The sequence below is a fragment of the Daktulosphaira vitifoliae genome, unplaced genomic scaffold (assembly GCF_025091365.1).
Source record: "Daktulosphaira vitifoliae isolate Bord-2020 unplaced genomic scaffold, ASM2509136v1 Scaffold_1, whole genome shotgun sequence".
NCBI classification, from domain to species: domain Eukaryota; kingdom Metazoa; phylum Arthropoda; class Insecta; order Hemiptera; family Phylloxeridae; genus Daktulosphaira; species Daktulosphaira vitifoliae.
In genome coordinates, this window is record NW_026099572.1 from 55,722,355 (window position 1) to 55,741,537 (window position 19,183).

The 19,183-nt window shown below is 28.5% G+C and overlaps 2 protein-coding genes across 3 annotated transcripts in view; one reads left to right on the forward strand and one right to left on the reverse strand.

Annotated features, from left to right (window-relative positions):
- LOC126896560 (uncharacterized) overlaps window positions 1–19,183 on the reverse strand; it is a 70,457-nt gene that overhangs the window by 27,808 nt on the left and 23,466 nt on the right. The window lies entirely within an intron of this gene.
- Window positions 6,107–19,183, forward strand: part of LOC126896561 (uncharacterized) — a 31,894-nt gene continuing 18,817 nt past the window's right edge. Inside the window, exon 1 of one of the 2 annotated variants that reach the window (XM_050669463.1) lies at window positions 6,107–6,642. The gene's annotated coding sequence lies outside the window, so the exon portion shown is untranslated. The remainder of the gene's footprint in view (window positions 6,643–19,183) is intronic. The other variant, XM_050669462.1, reaches the window with a different exon arrangement.

Sequence of the window (19,183 nt, forward strand, 5' to 3'; positions counted from 1 at the left end):
CTAAATAAAAACTTAAATTGGTCAGTTGACAAAAATACGTTATGATATAAAATATAAAAAAATTAAATATTTTGTTAATTTAACTTGTATACAATGTTCTAGGAATACACATGTCAAATTTGGAATAACGCAACAACAAAATAATCTCTGGTATACAACATATTAATGTAAGCAACATTCGAATGCTTACAAAATTATTTCTTTTATTACTTTATGATTTTGCATGATTTTACTTTATTTGCAGTTTATCTTAAAGAATTTTGTTCTATACATTTTATATTATCTACTTTAATTGATTAAAATCATATAAATATAAATATCTATTTCTAATTGTTGATAATTAAATCTAATTATATACGAATATATTATTTTATTATTTTTTTATAAATAATTGACGTATTGTAAAGATAATGAAATTCAGTTTAGAAATAAAATAAAAAAGTTGAAAAAAAAATGTAATTTTGTACACAATTATGTAAACGTTTAAATTTATTCAATTATGTTCATTATTGTAGGAAAAATATAAACTTGTGCTATATATAAAAAAAACTGTTTTTTTTTTTGCTTAAACTTTATACCAATTTTATAATTATTTTAAAACAAAATAATATTGTCTTATAAAAATAAAACTTTTTATCTTCCAACATATAAATCATACTTAGCAATGGCGACTGAGACGATCACCTCAAATGCCATAGGTAAACAGTCACAGCTGTGACAATTGTCCGTTTGGTACTCTATTAAAAGAATCCCAATGAAACGTTTAACACATTTAATTGAAATTATAAACAAAGCAGGACATTTGCATAACAAATAATAGGATTTCATACAAATAGAACATTAATATTCAAATTTTCTTCAATAGCTAGTTAAGGTTGTTGTAATTCTGATAAATCTTTATTGAGCTACTCATAAAAATTATAATGCGACAGATTAACTAAAAAGCCAATATACGGTAAAGATGCAACCTGTATATAATAAAAATACTTCGATTCGAATGTGTAAGTAGATACTTGAACAATCCGCACGTTAGCTCATTATAATTTCATTACAAACTAAGTTATAATTTAGTGTGTACTCTATGTTTTGAATAAAATTCGAATATTTGGTAAATAGTACAAATATAAATATTAAGTATAATAAATATAAACAAACACATAATATATTTAAAAATTAAGAAAGCCATTAACAATATGATATATATATTAAAATTAAAAAAACAAAACAATTATAAAGAGCATAAAATATATGATGTACGTTTGAAAACGGCGTTAAGTTTAAAATAACAACTCAGATCGTTAATTTTTTATTAAAATATCATTTTTTTATAAAACTATGATACAAAAATTAATTCTAAATTCATATTTATTTGCACGCATACATTGTAAAAAATGCAAAATTCATATATACAAGTAAGCTGTTATTTCAACAAAATGTATTTTTATTGTTGTTATTGCATCGTTGTACTATAAGTAATAAATTGTACAAAGATGTTAGAATGATGAAAATGAGTAAGCATAATAGCTTGTGCACAGAAACTGCCTCGAGATGAACTCTTCCGCTTTGTCTGTAAATAAACAAAAATAACCTAAGGAAGTAAGTAGACTTAATGGGAGTCATGCCGAACAATACTTGGTTCGTTAGACGTATTACAGTTCATACGAAGCATCTATAACTCGTCTAGTTCCCAAGAAATTTATCACTGAATTTAATTTTAAAATCCAGTCGTTTCAAAGTAATAGTATGTACGCCACAGTCATTAGTTACTCGACGTTTTCTGCACAATATCATGAAAATGGAGTAAAACAATATTGTAGAATCAAACCAAGTATAAAACATTGTTTTGTTATCAATGAACATGGTTTATTGTATAAAACAGATCGTTATAAATCTATTTTAGTATCGCGGTGGACGTAAAAACCAACACCAGTCATAGTGATAAACGAGTATACAGTACTTTTTAATATTTATACATTTTTTTTCTACAATTCAAAATTTCCAATACATATAAAACCAACCCAAACGTTTATTATTTATTAAAAAAGTTTGTATTGTTTTCTACTGGCTCAGTTTATTTTATACTAGAACAGATGGACGATTGTAAAAATATTTATTAATAATTCCCCCCTTGATGGTTTTTTTGGTGAAATATTGCAACATTTTTATCACGCCAACGATCATTATTCAGTAAGTTTATATAATACAATTTTCAATTTACTTATACTCTATTAACTTTATTTATCTGAATCAAAAAACAAAAAAAAAATGCTAAATTCCAACTATAAAAGGCTTTCCTTAAAAAGAAATCGAAATTACTTATTTTCTGTTCTTTTAGAAGACATTGTTTTGTTTTTACTGTATCAAATAAATAATATAAAACCCATCATTTTCGAGGCTTCCGAAAATTTTTGTTCAAGTTTTTAAACACACTCGGTCGTATTTATTTAAAAAAAATCTCATGTACATATAATTTCATTTTATCTAATTCAATTTCTGATTTAATATCAGAACCTAAAGAATATTTATCCGTAACAAATAAAAATCGTTTCTTTAAAGTTTCATCAAACATGTTTTTTAACATGTTACCAAATTTGAAACATAATACTCGCATTATTTTTTCGATTACTTAATAAGCATTTTTAAAATTATTCGGTTTCAAATTTCATTTAGAATTTAACACGTGGGACATAATATTAAAGTTTCCGAGCTCTGGAAGTAGTGTGGCATAAAAAAATGTATTAAAATATTATGTAACAATATAACTCGACAATAATAATAGTTATTATAATATATTTGTTCAATAAAATGTACTATTCATTCAAATTTTATTAAGAATTTTCCCAAAATTAACATTAGNCTATTCATTCAAATTTTACTAAGAATTTTCCCAAAATTAACATTATGATACGTTGGACGCTGTACTTATTTATCAAAATAATACAATTGTTTGATTATTATTTTATTTGATCTGTAACCAATCAAACAGCGGAAAATCAAAAGCGGCAAAGTCTAATAATAATTGTATCCGGGAAAGTTGCGATTTATGTATAAAATGTCATTAGAAATGGAGCGAATTCATTAAAGCGGTTTATTAGTCGTTAACGACTGAAATGAATACAAAACAATGTTTAAATTCCATTTGACGGAGTCATAATAATTCACTTTTGGGATTTATATTTGTGGGGATATCATTGAGGTGTTGGTGGGCGGCCGTTTGAAGTCGCGATTTTCAATCGGAAAAATTCTTCCGTGCTGTAAATACACGCGAAAAAGAGCGGGGCAAACTGCTCGCGTAATGTCATCAAATAAAAAAATACATAGTGCACCTAGCATTATTTTTATTATACTAGTCATTTTGCCGTTGCTCAAAGTTATTATTATTACAACATAAACCTGAAGTACATTATGTGAATCATCCACGAACCTACTCGAGACACGTGTGCGCTCACTCACTTGTGTGCGAACTAGTGAGGGAGAAACGTATCTTGAATGGCAGTGATCAAAAGGAAAAAATTCCAATAGGATTCAGCGCGGATACGTGTAATGTTATTAAACGCACGGCAGTGTAATACGGTCGGAGTACACTACAGAGACAAATTATAATATATAACGATTAAAATTCATGAGCCCGTAAAAAAAAAACTACGCGTCTCGTCTTGGAGTTTATCTGGAGTTGATACGGCTCAGTTTTTATACGTCGTGGCAAAAGTGACGAATGAACGTGTAAAAACATTACACTGGTCTGAACTTGTTCCAGAACGGCTTGGCCCCCAGAGCACATAAAAAACAATAATAATTGACACGTAAAAATCGGACGAATTAAAACGCTAAGCAAAGGCGGAGAGGGGTCTGAAACGCGGACCGGATTTACTGAGAGATAAAACCCGAATTGGTGGTCGGGCAGTGGACGAGCGGCGCTTGCGGTAAGGTGCGGCCGTTCAGTAGTGGCCTGGCCGAGCGGAATGAGAGTGGAAAAGACAAGAGGAACGGGTAGACCGGGACGGACGGGCGAATGCTTAAGAGGTAAAGGAGGTCCATGAGGTGCCTCGAAGAAGAGGAGCGGGTCGTATTAACGCGTTTCCATGGCAACCTTTTGATGCGTAAAGTAGGGCCGGGCGCGCGTCATACTCTCCGCGCGGAGCGTGTGCTTCTACTTTTATCGATTCGGCGACCACATATAACCAACCTATTTAAATATTTTCAAGCACGCGTTATTGCCGTTTGTTCTTCGTCAATGTATATATGTATGTGCACGCGCGCGCGTGTGTGTGTGTGTGAGCACTTCCACTTAAGCACGATTTATGGGAGCTGCCGGTTTTTAGAAAAATTTCGTCGAGTGCTCCGAGGAGGTTGTCGTTTTGCACGTATCGATTTGACGATTACTTAATTGTCAAGTCGGCGAGCTGCGCACACGAGAGACTTACGCGTAGCACACTGTTTAGATATCGTGCACGACAGTTATTGCTAATATTACTGTTGTACCGCTACTACACAGTATACAGTCTGACATTAACAAACGCATGCACACTACTTATCAAACTAACAACAATTTTTTATTCGCGAGACGCGAGTTTAACACTGCGGCGTTTGTAAACATTGCAGCAACAAGAGTAATGGTGTAGAAACAATGTAACCGTGCGGCAAGGCGAACACGCTGTGCGTTATATTCGCATATAACGGCACTAGGGGAAGGGGCAAACAAACCGAAATAAGCACCACGACGTCACATTAAGTGCAGATCGGGTAAATTGTTCCATAATGCACCTGTTGATTTTGAACCTTTATCGCCCCGACGCTTCATGCATTCAACTATGGGTCGACGAGTTATAGTTGCGATATAGCGGAACAAGGTTAATAAGTTGGAATGTTTATACGTGTCGCCAGTTATTTACAAGGGGCGACGTATTGCATAAGATGGAAGGCGAATCGAGCGGAGGGAATCGCGAAATTGAAAAAGTTAAATTACAACTTGCCCGCCTTTTTTTTACATCTCGGAAATTTTAATATGCCTGCAGTTCCGAGACGGTATTACTTATTATTGTATTTTTTGTCACTTTCCTTAATGAAATTCCCACCGATCTCTGGCAACTGTAAAATAAATAAAAATAAAATAATCGAGACAAGCGGTTAAACAGGACCTCTTGACACATTAATTAAAAGATTTTCATGGTCGAAGCATCCAGTCCACCAGAACGCAATCAACAATTCCGATCTAATCAGTCTACCAACTTACAGCACTCTTTATATATATACGCAGAGTTGTTTTACCGGTCACTTTTGTGGATACCATTAGAATAGTATTATTCAGCTATCATTTGATATCGTCAAATAGATAGCAAGTGGCACATGATAATGATTGATCCCTTGAACAGCACGAGTAATCCAATTATCGTGAACACATTGTGTCATATCCAAATTCAACGACTATTATATAAATATTTTTTTTTGTACAGCCGATTGTAGTGTTTCTAATATGATACTGCAACAAAGGAAACGCCCAAGACATAGCGCGCGCGTTGTCATTTTTTGTTTGAAAACTCTTGTGTCATCCCTCAAATTTTTATATTCCACAACAAAACGTTTCGTCCATTCAAACTACCAACCCAACCTGCAGGTGAAAACTCCACTTTCAAATTTTCATAAATTTCATTAAAACATTCGACGTTCCGTTCGTTTCTTCAATTTCAAATATTTATTCTTATCAATTCTTCAATTGCAGTTACATTGTATTAGCATAGAAATAACTATTTTTCTCAGTTTAGAAACTATTGCTCATTTCACTGAAACGACATTTGATAGATGTCTATGCAGAAAAAGTGTAATTAATTAAAATACAACACAATTATATCATTCGCCAAAATATCAACAAACTGATCGTTTTCAGCAGAATAATTTTGAATGGCACGCCTGCGCGTCTAGTGAAATTTGTTTTATTTCTGGCACGTGAGCATAATAAATAAAAGTGTTGATTTCGAAAAATCGTTTCGGTCGGAAGGGCCGTAGATCAAACGATGCGAGTGATTCAGAATATAAATCAAAACGGCATCACGCTAATAGTTGCTGCATTAGCCGTAATTACTGCAAACAGTAAATTGGAATTGTAGTATTGGTGCAGTTGTCATTAAAAACAAAAAAATGAAGAAATACCACTTATTTAGTGCCGGGTGTCCGAGATGCCAAATGATTGCAGAATTTGCCACCAGAATCGCACAGGCAAATCGGACGGCGTACAGCGTTCCTCATTCATAGTGTGCGTTCGAGTCCTAACACAGAAAGTTCTGAAAGTGCGTACAGGCGGTGCACAGGAAATATAATGTGTTACGCTGTTTAACTCCGTTAAAAACCTATCTGCGACGGAATAAAAGATTAATTCAAATATCTAACACATAAAAAACCCAAGTGAAAGGGTACAAGTTTACCGCGCCCGTATCTGTCGATTATCATTGATACATTTTTAATCTCTCGCATCAAATAAGTTAAACGGTTTGTGACAGATGGATATTCACTGATACGTTCGTTAGAAAGTTACTAAAATGTAATAGCGTTCGGATGAATTTATACATTACACCATTTAATATTTATTTGTCACCAGCTGATTTCAGTGCAAATGACGGTTGCGGGTTAAGCTGGATATTCGAAAATGTGAGTATTACCTGTCATACAACGTGCACTATAAACAAAAATATAATCATTTCTACATGCAAACGATAAATAATCGACCAATTGCGATCCGCTTGAGCACATGAACCCAAAAACTGTTGCGATTAAAATTATAAAGCGGCACAAATGTCTCAATTAGAAAATTCTCCATTCATAGTTTTAATAATTAAATTGGTGAATGTAATCAAACGCGGTTGGAGATTTATGGTAATAATTATGTGTGTTTTGCCATGTTGTGTTGGGTTCCCGCCTACCGTACAAACATACACAAACTCCCGTTAATTTTCTATACCAGCGATATGTATTTGCATTGTAAAAACACTGTTTATCATAGATCAATTATTTTAGTTCCGCTCTTTCGTACTCTTTTAAAAAAAATATGTCTTTACTTCAATAACATGGGTTGCATAATTGTGGTTTTTATTGTTTTTCAAATTCTATACAATAGTGTTATAGACTCTCTTTACTCTAAAAAGTCATTACTCTACTTATGTTACAGTGACTGGGACATTATTGATATTGCTTTAAAACAAAACACATTGTATCCGCTAAATAATAGTTTGTCCTTTGTAAATCCTCATCGATTACTCGAACTTTCACGAAAACTCGCATTATCCGAGTTCAGTTAAAGCCTTACGCATATGATAACACAATAGCATTATGACTAGATGGAATATATAAGTATTTAACTTATAAACCATCAGTCGACTACAAATAAAAAATTAGAAAAATAAATAACGTTTATGATGAAAAACACACTATGTCTAAAATATTACTATGTCCAACTCACAAATCACCAGAAAATGAAAATAGAATTGACGATTTTTGTTTGAATAACATTTAACGATTCTTTCACTTATAATGAGGTAAAAAAAGTTATAGTATACAAATATATACAAAAAAATGATCTTTTCTCAATATTACTAAACTTTATGTATTTTGTTAAGGTCTCTGTCCAAGTTATAGAACTCAACACGATTAATATTATTATTCTCCAAAAACAGTCGGTCTTATTCCATTCATTATTATTTATTTATATTTTAGCATTTGTATATAATTAAACATGTCCTTCAAACATTCAAATAATAATACCAATCGAATTCAAACCTTTTTACGTACATCTATAGTGATTGCTTTATTTAATTGTATATCATAAAAATCGGTAGTAATAAACAATGAATTTTCATTGATTTTTTTCTTATTTATAATTCTACTTTACTAGTTACAATTATCGACGAAAAAAAAAACAGAAATAAACCCAAAAAATACTCCGCAATGATTATTATAACTAAAAGAATCTGTGATCGTCATGACATTGAAAAAATGAGTAGTGATTGTACTCAACAAACATTTAACTAATATCAAATTAAAAACGATATATTGTGCAAACTTTATCATGGCTGTATGATTATAATAAAATTAAATAAAAATAATTTTATTACTGATTTTTCTGATGACTATCACGGCTAACGTACAAAAGGGATATAAATAAGTCCTACGTAAAGTATCTTTTTTTGATGGTTTTTATGAATTCGAGTAAATGCGAAATGATTTTAAATTAATAAATCAATCAGCAAATATTGCAACTATATTGTCAAATAGTATTCAATACTGTCACGTTAGTTCAAGGTACTAACCCTGCAATACCAACAAATATCGCGATTATACAGAAGTAAAAAAAATCTATATATTACGCGAATATAGTACTATTATAAAAATCAAAAATCCACCAAGTTTGCCGTCATCGCGAGACCAGCCCAACTAAGAGATAATATCACTCTAATATATCTACTGCATATTTGATAACAATAAATACGGTCAAATCAAACCCGAACGTATAGAAATACTTATAGTAAAACTAATAGCTACTTGAAAAACTGTGATTTTGTCATTGAAGTGCTTATTGGAAGTCTGTTGAAAGGAATATGTAACATCTGTCATGGTCATAAATGCGAGAGCCCAAATACGATTTTTAGCGGCCCGAAAATCAATTATTGAAATGAGTAAACTATTTCGAATATAAAAGAGGAATTTATAAAATGCCACACAAGTGAATCGCTTTCGGGAAGCTCGAGCACGACTCAAAACTAAATTGCATAACACAACACGTACGTAGTTTGGTTTACTATTTTTATTTTTTTCAATCAAATACTAGTATTCCATACGTATACAGCCAAACACTGTAGTGAAAATCGATTCGGGTATTTTGGTGAACGTATTAAAGTTCATAGAAAATAAGCATTGTCAGTAGCAGATTTATGATGGTCACCCTTCGAGTTTTTAAGCACTTTTTTTATAGGCGTCTAACAATATTATTCAACACAGAAAAAACAAAAGTCGTAAACCGTGCAAGTATAACAATACAACATATTCCACTCGAATGAATGCACACCATTGCGTGTCCATTACACGTTGTTCAGAGAGCGCATAAAATGTAATACTTCCGGCGAATGTATGCAAAGGTGTCGACAAAAGGTTTTAACGAGTATGAGGACATTAGGGAAACAGCAGTATCAAAGATGGTTTCACAGATACTTGCGGTGGTTTTTTTTGTCGATACATTGTTGGTGCGCTGTAATTTTGAAAGAGAAAGGGTAGTTTTAGAAACTACAATTAGAGACGATTACTATTGGACACTAACAGCAGTAACTATGTATTTATTTTGTAAACAAAAGCACAAGTTTCCATTCAATAATTAATACTAAAAACAATTTTAAAAACAACCATTTTGCTGTATTTTATTTTAGCATGTCATAACTTATAATTAATTTAATAATACAAAAATAAATCACCTCTTAGTATACATACTAATGCGTCAATTGATATACTAATAAAACAATTATTTAACTTATCTAACAATTTACGTTTGCGCTAAATTTCTGCAGAATTTTCAAGTGTCAAAATTAAAATTCTCCGATTAACAGAAAAGTACAATGTTTTCTACTATCTTTGCAACTAATATTTATCTTAGATGTTTACGACCCGGCTTAACATAACTAATAAGAAATTGGAAAATCTCCCAATTGAAATGTTTATTACAAAACATTTAGAAACGCAATGGATTATTACAGACCGAGATAACAAATTGCCAAAATAGATAAAAATCTTATACTACTAATAGTGATTTCACATTTAACTCCATAAAAATATCTTGTCTCTCAATTCTTTCTAAATTATTTTTTCAAATGCTTTTGCAAACATAAAAATTAATACATAACTATACCAATTTAAATGAAGCAAGGTTTCAAACCAATAACTGGTTTTTCCAAAGAATTGGTAATTATATACCTTATTTTTAAATCAAAAAATGTTTTCCGGTTTTTTTTTTTGTCTTAAAAATTTACGGTAATTGAATATTAAATAAAATTATTAATCGGTATCAAACAACGAACATATTAGAGACTAGGTTTTTCAACCTAAACCGATAACTTCTTTAAATTAACCCATTAAATACTAAAATAATAAATTGATTTCAATAAATTTTGATTGGAATTGAAAATTCATTTTTAAAGTCGTACCATTATTAAGTATTAAGTGAATACATAAGTTAATAAATAAAATCAGAGGCTTACTAGAGAGGTGATAAAATACCCTACAGTTCTTTACTCTGTAAACATACAATTTTTTTTTCATTTAGGGGAGTAGAGAGAGATTTATATATATAATCTCAGAACAGAAGTTAAACTGTGTCTCTGTCGTTATTACTACAATAGTAGTAATTTAGTATCAAACCCTTATAAAAAAATATGAGTAAAAGATACAGTTAGAGAGTACCTGATATTTTTTAGTGCCTGAAAATAAGTACTTTAAAATTGTATTATATTATTAACCGATATTTATCAATTGAAGGTAACCAAAAAAACTATTACCGGGTTTAAGAAGTTAACGTTTATTTTAACGTTGGATATTAAGTAAGATTCGCTATAAAATCTATTTTTTTTTTTGTAACAGTTTCTTCGAGCCCGAGTTTAAATTATTTTTTTATTAAAATAATAAAAAAATATCTCTTTATATAAAAATAGTTTAAAAAATTATATTTCAAGTTAGATAATGTATAAAAAATTATTATTTTGATATAAAGTAAAAGAAGTAAACTTAAAAAAAATTAATGGTCAAAGACCAGTTTTGAATAATTAGTATTAAGGAATTTTAGCATTTTAAATTACAAACGCAAAAATAATAGTATTTTAATTATTGTGCAAAACTCATCTGATCATCTTTTTCATTTTTACATTTCTAAATACTTTCTAATGATCTTCAACTTTTATATTCAAATATTTCATTTTATACAAGAAAAAAGTATATGTAAATATATTTAATTTGATCAACCTCAAATGGGTCATGATTGTTTATGTTTCAATTATAATAGAAAGGCGTAGTATTAAAAAAAAATAAAAATAAGCTAACCACGATAATTTATTTATAAAAATATACTTTCAAATATATAATAAAGTTAGTTATAAATGTATAACTTAAGTCAAAATACACGACCAGATAAAACTCTAGGGAATACTTAGTTTTAACTTTGCTAGACTTCAAACAACTCTTTTGGGACAGCACAACGTTAAGTCAAAGATTGTGTATCTTTGATATTTGTTTAAATTTGGATAAAACATAAGAGTGTAACGAGGTGATAAAAACGACTCAAACTAAACGAAAGAAGAGAAAGAAATTAACAAAAATTTTAAAGAATAAAAGCAAATAACCGACAATGCTATAATAAGTCGTTTTAAACATAATATAATTAATTTAATAGCTTTTGTTGTTATAGATACAAATAAAAAAAATTATTACAAGTCACCGTAATCGAAAATTCAATATCAGTAATCGCAAATCTATGACATTTAAAAAACAATGTATTTAATTAATTGTGTTGAATTCTTTTGAAGTTATAATTCTATACATTTTTATTGACTGCTAAAATATATGTTCCTTTTATCATCACTATAATTAATATTAAAAATCCAATGAAAGTCATTTCAATGTCTGAAAACATTTTAAAGATTTATAATCGTCAAAAATAAAAAGTTGAAACATCAAAACTTCCACGAAACGAAGCTTTCAATAACAAGCTACTTATTTAGAATATTTTATTCAATGTTTTATTCTTGGACTATTTTATTTTGGATATTTAACTGGTGGACAATCAATTCATTTATTATTTTAAGTATGTCTCGTAATTCAGTAAAAAAAAAAGAAATATTTAAAATGCATATATTTTGACGTGCCTTTGAAATTTAAATGCTCAATCATCGTAGTACGACATGAACAAATTCAAAAAAAAAAACCTCCCCATAACACTGATTCAACACAAAATAAAAAATAATACCGAGTATTCAAGTCTAGACGTAGAGAAATGCGCAAATGCGAAATTAAGTCGGATAACTAAAATGAGACGCTCATTACATGTGTAGTCAGATGATATTCCGATCATTCGTTCCCCAAGAGACTACTACCAAATTTTATAGTAATTAGACACCTTTGAATAGCCTGAAACGTAAATTTAATGAGGAGTTTATCGTTATTTTAGTAAATGACAACGAGAAAATGAGTTTATCTGTATCGCATACAAATAGCATATTATCTATTTGTACACAAAATTATTAAAAATGAAATATTTCAACAACATTTCTACCTCAAACAGACCACACAAAATGTTGTTTGGCTCGAATAATAAGCACCAACAATGTAAATCAAGGTTTTAATTATGAACAACATTTTAATCCCTCATGACGATGTGTCGATATCATCTGGAAGTTTCCCAAGACATAACTACGTATACGTTATTTTTTTATTTCTACTGTATAACAGCTGTCCGAGTAAAGCCGTTTAAAATTATCCCGTCAATATCAGCAATTATACGTCCTGTAGACACTTGCCAACCCCTTTATATTTTTCTGACGTTTCAAGGTTCATAATATTTTGTTGATATACATTATTATATTTTGATTCATTATTTACTTATGAATAATTTAAGTTGAACCAAAACACAATAAAAATTCAAGTTTTCAAACCCTTAAAATTCAAATAAAAGTTACATTTTTGAATCTGCGTATTATAATAACCACTGATTATTATTAATTTTTTATTTATAACAACAACAACTCAGCATGTATTAATTATAAAAATATTCAATCACAGTGAGATATTACATAAACTTAAACTGATTAGAAATGCGTTAAATTTACACAGTATGAAGCTTATTACTAATATAATTAGTTTTTTTTAAAACAACTCTTTATATTATATAAAAACTACATTTATTTCGCATTAATACAGTTAAATACTTTCAATTGAAAACACAGTAAAAGTTTTGAATAAGTGTATTTTATTTTGTATCATTAATTATTGTTATGTCAATGACTATTTAAGGGGTATAAGTTAAAGTGTTTATTTAAATCACATTGTGAAGTTTTTATACCTACTCATAGAACATCAACGAATACTTAAAAATAAATCTATATAGTTTGCACTTAAGCTTGTCTATCACAGCAACTGAATAGTTGGCGAAATGAACACACTTTACCCTTTTGAAATATTCATTAAAACCCTTCGCCGTACAAAAACCACTTCTTGGCCCCTTTACTCAGAGTTCTCAATTTAACATTTATATCTCTCGGTAACTATGAAATAAATTCACTTAAAGTATTTTGCCTGTTTGCCTTTTTAAAAGTACATACATTTTTTTTTTAACAAACTGTGTACAAACACGAGTACACTTACGGGTTAATTACTAGTGAATTCATCATTACTAAAACAGTTAATTTACCATCACAAATCCATAACCGTTGTAAAATTTTATAAAAACCAGTGCTCTTACTGGCATTGTAAACAAGCAATTATAAAAATAAAATAAATACTGACGTTTATGATGATAAGATTGTTACAATGATAACGTTGTAATATAATGCCAGTTAAAAAATATTAACTTGGCAAATACGATTGACTTTCTATTGATAACTAAAAGTAAATATTCCGTTAAATAAATAAAATTCTCTAAACCTAAAACGATACGCTGCGTTTAGAACAAGGAAAGGGTAAACATGACATTTTTGTCATNAGTAAATATTCCGTTAAATAAATAAAATTCTCTAAACCTAAAACGATACGCTGCGTTTAGAACAAGGAAAGGGTAAACATGACGTATGACAAAAATCATTAGTCATCTTTTATCGAATTATAGTTTTGTACAGAAAGAAAAATCACACATTCACATAATGGAGCGTAGGTTAATTTTAGAACACAATAAAAGTTTTTACCCGATTGACCTATATAGTTCAATACATTTTAATTTAATTTCCAAACGTATTAATTTGGAAAATAATCAGCATATTTTACAAAATAAAAAGTTCAGGTAAATAGTAAACGAAACAACTAAATAAATATTAATTAGAAAATTTGTAACGATAATCGTGTTATCTTCCTATTTTGGAAAAATAATGAATATGTATTGCAATTGTACAAGAATTTCGACTAAATGTAATCATAATTGCAACATTCTTTAAGTCAAAAATATAAACTTAACTATCTATGTTTAATGAGCCAAAACTCACAAATGCATGTAAGAGAGAAAAAGACGCTTAAAACAATTAAACATATTTGTTAATACAGAATTTTTATCGAAGGTTAATAACAACCTGGAGAAAGTTTTATAGAGATATAATCCCTTTATTTCTAATACCAGGGCCTCAATTAACTGATTGCGCTTTAAAAAGTACGGTGTCCTAAGGGAAAAATTAGTACCGCGGGTTACAGAAAACGTGCGTTTATTCAACTTGATGGACCAGAACTTACTTGGGGAAATTCTAAAACTCTTTTAAATGGTTATGTATCATGCAGCGTATTTTTCACGTTCCCTCAGAACGAATGAAAAAACCTCGGGGACTAGATATTACTAAAGCTTCTAAGCGGACGTTAAAAGGGCAAAGGCTTCACTATTAAAAAAATCCAATGTCCATGCCAAAGCTAACCTTTACCCATGGGTATTACAGCCACATAGGGTAATGGAACGATTCGACTATGTTGTTATTTCGACTAAAGTAATCAATGTCTATACTCATTAAATCACGGTGATCGTTAAATTATAAAACCATATTTTTGCAAATTAATTTTTTAGGATTCAAAAGACTGCTTACTATTGATGGGACGAAGAGCATAGCAATAAATAAACTATTCAAACGGTCCCCAGAGACAACTTTGCTTTTTTTTGCGGTTAGGGTTTTATCGATAACAAGATAACGTATTGATTGCCACGTAAAATCAGTTAGTAATCGTTTAATATAGAAAAAATCAGAGAATTCAAATACAATATTTAAAAATCAGCCTCTTGAGATTTTAAATGATACTAATAGGCGCTAAATAGCAAGAAGGTCTTACTATCCAATAGAACATGCTTCCTTTATAACAAATAAAATTACTGCTTATGCACATGAAATATGTAACATTAAGTATTCATACAAAGCGAGATTGCAGAATACATTTATATACACTTATCGTGTGCCTCACGTTACTTCTATACAATGCACACTCTGTTGAAATATTCAAATTCAATTTGAAGTCTCGAGTAATTTAGTTTTGAAACGCTCCATTTACACTTTACAACTATAGACACTACAATGAAATCTTTTTTACGAGAAGAACACTAACACGTCAACACAATATTGATTCATTAAACGACAAAAAATTATTAATAATATAAATAGTTACATAAAAAGTTAGATACAATCGGAATCCATTGAGATGCACATAAAGAATTTATTTTTAATTAGTATTTATTGATATTTGTCAGTGGTTACAATCGCTGCCACAAAACGCTTCAATGGGTATTTGAAACAAATTTAAAATAATGTATTATTTCTACAAAAAAATGTATGATTTTTAGTATCGTGTCTGATATCTCCTAGAAATCAATATTTCAAATAACATTTCATTTATCATCTTAAAGTATAATTTATTAGTTTTAATATAACGTATGTTTAAAGAAGTCAAGCTTTTTGGAACATTTTCAAAAAGTTTTTTTAATGGAACTTTTAAAGTAAATTAATAATAAATGTAATTCAATCCTAATTGCATAATAAAATAAACATTTTAATATGGTATTTAAGCCCCTGCAACACTTTGTATAGTGATAAGATTTTTAAATAATGTATGTCGTCAGCAAGACAAATGTCAAGTGTGAAATCAAAATATCAACATCGACTTTTTTATAACAATTGTATTTTTATGAGACATTGTCTTTTATTACAGAGATTGAAGGAAATTTCCAAAACTATTATACTTTACTTGATTACTTCGTATCCATTTAGATACAATATGTGAAGCTAACCCAACATAAATACATTTATAAAGAAAATATTTAATTTTGTTATTATTAACTGCTTCTTAAAAAACAGACTATGACCAAATTAAAATTACTTGTAAGGAAATACTATTTTACTCTTTTTTTTAAGTTATAAAGTTTGTATTTATTATATAGAAGGCAGAAAGTCATAATTAAAATTCAAAGATTGAAATTATTCAAAAGTAAATTTTAAATTTTACAAAAGTTTTATTTCTATTAATGATGATAGTATACCATATATATATATATATATAAGTTAAAAGATTGTTTTTAATGTAAACCATGCAAGGGGTCAGCTGAACCCATTATTACGATTGATAAGTTGATTATTTGGTTTATTTTATTATGTTATAATGAATAACCTAACATAAAATAATTTTTAAGCAGTGTTCTAACGATTTTTTAATATCTGTTTTCAAAGGAATACTTTTATTTATATTTATTTGTAAATACATATATTTTTACATATACATTTTTCTTTGTTGTTTGATCATTTAAAATGCCAGAATTGCAAGATGCGTAGTAATTTGTACTTATCACTCCCATCAGTACTTTTCACTTGCATTAAGTACAAAGCTGTCTCGCGTACAATAGAAATTAATAAAGTACAGTATTAGTAGATGATAGTAAGTTTATATCAAATTATTACAACCACTAAATAATAAATGAATAAATGAATACTACTTTTTTATCGTGAGCAGTAAAAATTTGATTAAGATTGTTACTAATCGTTAATTGAAATAGTTAATGGAACTGTCTTCTACTCACACTTCTGATTTTACTAGTCACTAATATTGTTTTTATCTGTTTACACAGACGCTATTAATGCGAGTATTAACTAGGGAATAGCATACAAATTTAAACTCCGTTCTTAATAAAAGTACAGAAGGATTGAATTTGGTAGCCTAACGCAAACTTATCTAAGTTTATTCGTAAAAGTAATTATTTACTGGATTTAAAAGACAGTTTGGCTATATTAAATCATTGCCGTTTATGTAAATGTCCAAATCTAATATTAATTCACTAAATAACATACTAAATACATTAAGTGTATCTTAAAATCAACGATAAAATTAAAATTTCCAAATTTTCGGTTTACTTATCTAATAAATTAACTATACTCATCCGTTTTAAGTTTAAAACAACTCTTACTAATTACTCCCTTTTTTGAAATTTACTGTGTATGTTTAAGTCTTTAATAACTTAAACTTACACAATAAATTGAAAATGTGGCGAGTGTAAATAATTTTTCATGATTATACTCATTCATTACACTCAAGGGATTTTCACAAATTATTCAATTGATAGTAATATAAAATTTAAATTGACCTAAAGTATAACAAATGAAACGTTCTCATAGTATATATATATTAAACATTTTACAGCATAATAAAATGAACTTAAGCAATAAACACTACTGTTCACTATTATCGGGAAAAAAGAAATCGATTTTACAAAAGCCTAAAGAAATAAGCACTATATTTTGTTAGTTTACACACTACATGAGTTACCTATTGATTTCTACATACCAAAGTGAACTTATTCATCGTGTAGTTATTGTATTTTACTAAACCAACGAAACATTAATTATTTTTGTTTCTTTACAGTGGATTCGAACCTTAGTAATTATGCTCCAATAATTAATCAATATTTTAAAAATTCAAAACAAAACTTTAAAGGCATCAAAGTCGAAACTTTGCCCACAAGAATGATCCACAACAATATTTTCATTAGTTTGAAACTAATTTATATAATTAAATGTGATTAATAAATTCGCTTATAATAAGAAATGTGCTATCAAAACAATATCAAAATTTTAATTTCGCATTAACACATCAATCAAAACAATATTAATACTACTTTGTCAGCTATTTTTAAGCAAATATTTTAAACTGTACATAAGAATTTTTTCTTATATCACAATATTAAAAAATAAAAATACAAGAAAATATTTAAGTTAATTTTTTATTATCAAAGCAAAATAATAATAAATAATTTATACAGTAAATAGCAAAATAAAAACTCAATACTTGTTTTAATGAAAAAAATATAACATTTTTTTCTTAAGTCGATAGAAAAAATGCTAACGGTGACGCCCTTGACTCACTACATTACTTGATGTTAAGAGCAAGTTAAATTATGTGTAAAGTACCGTTTTCAGCAGTTTTCGTTGACAATTCTATTAGACTTTTCTTTTTCATTTACTAATGACAAAGTATCTAATCCTATTTGACGTGATACTTCGCAACTATTTTACCAAAGTAATATGTCACCTGACTATATGCGGAAAAAAGAAAAAAATAACTATTTCACTCTAACACAGGAAAAAAATTTTATGATATCCAAAATATTTTCACGGTATGATTATTAAATAAGCTATTTTTAATAAGCAAGAACAAATAAACAATTAATAAAAACTATTTTTTTTTTTTCATGACGATAATAACTGTGGAAACGATAAACAAGAAGTATGCATTTTACATAACCTTATTAGAATTTATAGATATTTAATTCTACTTTATATTTATAAAAGTGGTAAAAAAATATCGATATAATTGCACATAAACTAAATTATCATATTAACAGCATCATCCACATTACTTCCAGTTGAAAGACAAGTTTTTAATTGGATCAGTAAATTTAAATTAATTAATGTAATATTTGAGATCGATTATTTTATGTGTCAATTAATTCTAAAGTTTCCATCATAATAACTTTTAAAATATAACAATTTACAAATGTTTAAAGCCATTCATCATTGAATATATTTTTATTTAAAAATTAAATTTAAAATAGATTAAACGAAATAATTATGATCTAATAAGAAGATTTAAAAATAAATTAACGTTTCATAAAACAAAAACACAGTTAATTTTCTAGATAATCTAATACATTTTTTAGAAGTAAAAACCTATTTTTAACTTATCATGAAGAGACTGAAAATTTGAACTAGTTTTGTAATAGCTGTTATATTTCTTTATAAGATGCATATAACATTGACCTTGAATTGATAAAACTAGTAAAAATAACCATTCGAAATGTACTAGGTTCATCTTGAAAATATTACTCTTAAAGTAGTTAAAACTTTTAAACATCAAATAATATAAAAAGCAGCAACTTATTACTACGATTATTTTACTAAAATAAAATTATTTAACGAAAATAAGTGTCTATATTTTGCAT